Source organism: Triticum dicoccoides, chromosome 3B (assembly GCF_002162155.2).
Source record: "Triticum dicoccoides isolate Atlit2015 ecotype Zavitan chromosome 3B, WEW_v2.0, whole genome shotgun sequence".
Lineage (NCBI taxonomy): Eukaryota > Viridiplantae > Streptophyta > Magnoliopsida > Poales > Poaceae > Triticum > Triticum dicoccoides.
This window is the reverse complement of record NC_041385.1, coordinates 434599096-434606171: the sequence shown is the minus strand read 5'-3', so window position 1 is coordinate 434606171 and position 7076 is coordinate 434599096.

Sequence of the window (7076 nt, the reverse complement as noted above, 5' to 3'; positions counted from 1 at the left end):
AGACGGGGAAGAGACAACTTTTCACTGGTTTCTGGAGGTGTCCATATGCTAAACAATGTTGAAAGCTGATTCAATAGGACCCGAGGTGGTTTAGGATTAGGGTTAGGGTTTTTATTCATGTTTTCCGCTGCAAAATAAATAAAAGGGCTCTTTTTAAAAGGTGAATAGAACTAAAGTGAGAGTTAATTTTTAAGAGCATGTTAAAGTGATTATTGAAACAATTATGATTCTGTTATTTTATGATCAACGTTATTAATAACATAATCGTGATTTATTGTTGTTATATGTGCATTTATTTCATTTTTTTGTCCAACGGTGATATACTTTCAATTGCACAAACAGTTGTATGTTTTAATTTTGACCAACGTTGGATTAATGCATGCAATTTTTGTTATGATCTCACTTCGTTGTGGTTTTCAGGAGGGTGCTACTTGATGAGCTGCATCAAGGATGTTCCAACCCTCAGAGGTGACAACTACACTGAATGGAGAAAGAAGGTCCACTTGGCTTTTGTTTGTGCTGAGATGGACTGGGTTGTGGATACCCCACAGCCGGTCAAACCAACATAGCCAGTCAGAGATGCAAATGATGCTGCTGCTGCTTGGGACAAAAAGAAGAGGGATCATGCTCCAGTGGAGATGTCATATACCCTCGACAACCAAAAGTGGCTCACCGCCAATAAAAAGTGAATGGCTTTCATAAAGAACACAACTGATAACGCTATTGTGGGCTTAATTGCAAAGTGTACTTCCGTAGGGGAGTTTGTTGAAAAGATAAAGAGCCAGTTCATTGGTTCTTCAAAGGTATATGCTACCCAGCTGCTAAAGCAACTGGTGGTAGAAAACTACAAAGGTGGTGGTCATGGCATAAGAGAGCACATCCTCCGGATGAGCAACATGGCAGCTAAGCTTAAACCCATGGATTCGAATTTGGAGCTCAAACCTGCACTCCATGTTCACCTGGTTATGGCTTCACTGCCGAAAGGGTTTGACACTTTTGTTGTCAACTACAACATGTTGCCTGAAAAATGGGACACTGAAAAGACTATAGCCATGTGTGTGCAAGAAGAGGAAAGACTTAGAACCTCACATGGTGGCTCTCTAAACTATGTGAAGGATAATAAGAAAAAGAACTACAATCAAAGTAACAATGGTTACCCTTCAAAGTCACATGGAAAAGCTCCCATGCAGTATCAACATCAGCAAAAGTCTCTTCGAGTGGACAAAGATACATGTCTTCATTGTAAGCAGACTGGGCATTACAAGAAAGATTGCCCTGTTTGGCTAAAGTCAATAATGGCAAAGAGAGGTAACAACATTGTTTCCTTTGTAAATGAATCCTTGTATACACAGTTTTCCAAATCTACTTGGTGGATTGACTCAGGTGCAACTGTTCATGTTGCAAATTCATTACAGGGATTCCATTCGACGCAGACTACACAAAGAAGCGAAAGAAGCATTGAAGTTGCAAATGGAGTTCAAGCAGAAGTTGAAGCTGTCGACGACATCTCCCTGGAGTTAGCTGATGGTTCCAAGCTTCTGCTTACACATGTTTTATATGTTCCTTCATTACATAGAAACTTGATTAGTGTTTCATGTTTGGATAAAGATCATTATGAATGTCCAGAGAGATACAAAAAGTTTGTAGAAACAAGACATGTAGTCTTCTTAGAGGACGAAATGATGACGGGGAGCATGGTAGCTCGAAAAATTGATCTTGAGGAGAAGAGGGTGCATGCACCTAATCCGATGATTCAGGAGCCATTTTTCTCACTACCTATTATACCTGCACCGACAATCCCTAAGGTTGCGGTGCAAGCACCTATTGTAACTCCACCCCTGACAACTATGGGAGAAGATCCGGAACCTGTCCGCCAGAAGCCGACTGAACCCGTTGTTGACCATGAGAGGGAGGTGAAGCAGCCATGCTTAGAAATGTGCCAGAAGTTGATGCACAAAATGTGCCAGAGAATGAGGCCCCTAGAAGGTCTAAAAGAACTAAAAGATCAACTATTTCTACCGATTATAAAGTTTATAACACAGAAATAGTTCATATGGAAGGTGATCCCACTTCATATGAAGAATCCATGAGAAGCTCTCACTTATCGAAGTGGCTGGAGGCAATGGAAGACGAGATGAAATCGATGAGTTCCAAAGATGTTTGGGACTTAGAGAATATTCCTAAAGGAGCCAAAACAGTAGGTTGTAAATGGGTCTACAAAACTAAGTATGACTCTAATGGGAATGTAGAAAAGTATAAAGCACGACTTGTGGCAAAAGGATTTACACAAACAGAAGGGGTAGATTACAATGAGACATTTTCCCCAGTCTCATGTAAGGATTTCTTCAGAATCATAATGGCATTAGTCGCACATTTTGATTTAGAGCTACATCAAATGGATGTAAAGACAACATTTCTAAACGGGGATTTAAAAGAAAATTTTGACATGAAACAACCCAAGGGTTTTATCATGGAAGGCAAGGAAGATATGGGATGCCGCCTAAAGAAATCCATTTACGGATTAAGGCAAGCCTCTAGACAGTGGTATCTAAAGTTTAATGAGATAATTAAAATATTTGGATTTAAAGAGAACGTTGAGGATAACCGCGTTTACGCAAAGTTGAAAAATGGGAAATATATTTTCCTAATCTTGTATGTGGATGATATCTTGCTTGCTAGCAGTGATGTTAGTCTGCTACAAGAAACAAAAAGTTCTTGTCCTCAAATTTTGATATAAAAGGTCTCGATGAAGCATCATATGTTTTGGTCATAGAAATTCAACGAGATAGGAAAAATGGAGTTTTAGGACTATCGCAGAAGGCATATTTAGAAAAGGTTCTAAAACGTATAATATGCATGCGAGTAAAGCGACACCCGCTCCTATATTCAAGGGCGACAGTTTTGGGAAATTCCAATGTCCTAAGACCAGTATGAGATCGATCAAATGAGAGCAGTACCATATGCTTCGGCTATTGGAAGTTTACAGTATGCACAAGTGTAGACTCGCCCTAACTTAGCTTTTATCACCGGGGTACCCGGTAGATATCAAGGGAATCCAGGCACAGAGCATTGGAAGATGGTAAAGAAAGCATTTCGTTATGCGCAAGGCATGAAAGACCTCATGCTAACATACATGAGATCTAATTTCCTAGAGATAAGAGGGTATTCAGGCGCAGATTTTGCAAGAGATAAAGATGATAGAAAATCCACATCAGGATATATGTTCACTCTTGCTGGAGGGGCTATTTTGTGGACAAGCTCCAAATAGTCAATAGTTGCATCGTCCACGATGTATGCAGAATTTATAGCATGTTTTGAGGCCACGGGGCAGGCGATATGGTTAAATAAATTTATACCTGACTTGCAAGTGATAGATTGTATTGACAAACCACTAAAGATGTACTGTGACAACCAGCCCGTAGTATTCTATGCTCAGAACAACAAGTCCAGTAATACTACCAAACCAATAGAGATAATGTATTATGTTGTGAAAGATAAAATCTAGGATCACACTAGAAGTCTCGAGCATATAAGGACAAAGGATATGCTTGTGGATCCGCTTACAAAAGGCCTACCACCCAATGTGTTCAAGGAACACTTAGCCGGCATGGGATTAAGGGAAAGCCTATGATTCCTGGATCATGAGAGGCGCAAAAGGAACACAATTTGTTTCAAAACAGAGAGGTATGTTGTAGCTGTCTGATTCTATCGGCAATTGAGCTCTGACGATGAAACATGTTCTATGTATTGATCTGTGATGAAACGAGTAAAGTAAAAACGTATATGGTTAAAAGTAAAAGTTGAGATCAAGGGGGGGAATGATAGGTTGATCTCCTCTCTTGTGGGCCCAACGACCCACCGGGCCCTTAGATCCGCGCCCTGATCAGGGGCACTCAACCCACTATGGTTGACGGCCCCTGTCACCTGCGCTAGATATAAAGAGGTGGGGGTCAGCGGCACGCAACACCAGGTTCGTCACGAGCCGTACACCCCGCCGATATGCCTACCGATCTATGTCAGTCCAGTAGTGATGGGAAGCTCCGCCAGCATACCCTTTGTCTTGATATGCTCGAGACTTATAATGTGATCCTGGATTTTATCTTTCACAACATAATACTTTATCTCTATTGGTTTGGTAGCATTAGTCGACTTATAATGCGAGCATAGAATACTGCGGGCTGGTTGTCACAGTACATCTTTAGTGTTTGTCAATACAATCTACCACTTTCAAGTCGGGTATACATTTCTTTAACCATATCACCTGCCTCGTGGCCTCAAAACATGTTATAAATTCTGCATACATCATGGATGATGCAACTATTGACTGTTTGGAGCTTCTCCACGAAGTAGCCCCTCCAGCGAGAGTGAACACGTATCCTGACGTGGATTTTCTATCATCTTTGTCTCACGCAAAATTTACATCTGAATACCCTCTTATCTCTTGGGAATTAGATCTCCTCTGTGTTAGCATGAGGTCCTTCGTGCCTTGCGCACAACGCAGTGCTTTCTTTACCATCTTCCAGTGCTCTGTGCCTGGATTCTCTTGATATCTACCGGGTACCCCGGTGATAAAAGCTAAGTCAGGGCAAGTGCACACTTTTGCATACTGTAAACTTCAAACAACAGAAGCATATGGTACTGCTTTCATTTGATCGATCTCGTACTGGTTCTTGGGACATTGGAATTTTCCAAAACTGTCGCCCTTGACTATAGGAGCAGGTGTGGCTTTACTTGCATGCATATTATACTTTTTAAGAACCTTTTCCAAATATGCCTTCTGCGATAGTCCTAAAACTCCATTTTTTGCTATCTCGGTGAATTTATATGCCCAAAAGATATGATGCTTCACCAAGATCTTTTATGTAAAAATTTGAGGACAAGAACTTCTTTGTTTCTTGTAGCAGACTAACATCACTGCTAGCAAACAAGATATCATCCACATACAAGATTAGGAAAATATATTTCCCATTTTTAAACTTTGCGTAAACGCAGTTATCCTCAAAATTCTCTTTAAATCCAAATCTTTTAATTGTCTCATTAAACTTTAGATACCACTTTCTAGAGGCTTGCCTTAATCCATAAATGGATTTCTGCAGGCAACATCCCATATGTTCCTTGCCTTCCATGATAAAACCCTTGGGTTATTTCATTTAAACATTTTCTTTTAAATCCCCGTTTAGAAATGTCATCTTTACATCCATTTGATATAGCTCTAAATCAAAATGTGCGACTAATGCCATTATGATTCTGAAGGAATCCTTACATGAGACTGGGGGAAATGTCTCATTGTAATCTACCCCTTCTCTTTGTGTAAATCCTTTTGACACAAGTCGTGCTTTTTACTTTTCTACATTCCCATTAGAGTCATACTTAGTTTTGTAGACCAATTTACAGCCTACTGTTTTGGCTCCTTTAGGATTATTCCCTAAGTCCCAAACATCTTTGGAACTCATCAATTTCATCTCGTCTTCCATTGCCTCTAGCCACTTTGATAAGTGAGTGCTTCTCATGGCTTCTTCATATGAAGTGGGATCACCTTCCATATGAACTATTTGTGTGTTATAAACTTTATAATCAGTAGAAATATCTGATCTTTTAGTTCCTTTAGACCTTCTAGGGGCCTCATTCTCTGGCACATTTTGTGCCTCAACTTCCCGCACATTTTCTAAAAATGGCTGCTGCACCTCCCCCTCATGCTCAACAACGGGTTCAGTCGGCTCCTGAAGGACAGGTTCATGAACTTCTCCCATAGTGGTCATGGGTGGAGTTACAACAGGTGCTTGCACTGCAACCTCAGGGATTGTCGGTGCAGGTACAATAGGTAGTGATTTAAATGGCTCCTGAATTATCGGATTAGGTGCATGCACCCCCTTCTCCTCAAGATCAATTTTCCGAGTTACCATGCTCCCCTTATCATTTCGTCCTCTAAGAAGACTACATATGTTGTTTCTACAAACTTTGTGTATCTCTCTGGACAGTAGAAACAAAAACCTTTTGATCTATCAGGATAGCCAATGAAGTGGCAACTAACTATTTTGGGATCTAACTTTGCAATATTTGGATTAAACACTTTGGCCTGAGTTGTGCTCCCCCACATGCTGAAGTGTTGTAGGGAGGGCACTCTTCCCGTCCACAACTCGTACCGCTATTTTGGGCACCGACTTGCTAAGTACTCTATTGAGAATGTGAATGGCGGTTTTAAGCGCCTCCATCTATAAGCCCAATGGCAAGGTGGAGTAACTCATCATGCTGCGCACCATATCCATTAGTGCACGGTTATGACTTTCAGCTACTCCATTTCACCGATGCTCGCCCGACATTGAATACTGGGCCACTATGCCAGTCTCCTTTAAGAACCTTGCCAAGGGTCCAGGGACTTGGCCATATGGTGTGTGCCGATCGTAGTACTCCCCCCCATAGTCAGATCTTACGATGTTTATTCTTTTATCATGCTGATTTTCAACTTCAACATTGAAAATCTTAAATTTATCCAACGCTTCAGATCTTTCTCTGATTTGATAAATATAACCATATCGTGAGTAATCATCTGTGAATGTTATGAATGATTCATAGCCATCCACACTTTTCACAGGAAATGGTCCACAAATGTCAGTGTGAATGATTTCTAGTGTTCCTGTGCTACGGTTTGCACCCTTTTTAATTTGTTTTACATACTTTCCTTTAATGCAATCTATGCATTGTTCTAAGTCTGAGAACTCTAATGGAGGAAGAATTTCATTTTTAACTAGTCTTTCTATTCTCCCCTTTGAAATATGGCCCAACGGACAAGACGGCGAGGACACCAAGTTCAATGGACATGAAGAAGGACTGCTCGAAACTCCTAGTCATCGGACGACCGACGTCTCTCGGATGTTCGACGCCTGGAGGCTCCAACCGGCCAGCCAAGTCCCAGCCCGTGCACGCTCTAGCGTCCGGATGTCCGAGCAACACCAGACGACCGACACCTCCTAGAGTCCGGACGACCGAGCAACACCGGACGACCGACACCACCACACCTAAGCCAACACATTGGAAGAACGGAGATCTTCGGACGACCGACGGACCGGACGACCGAC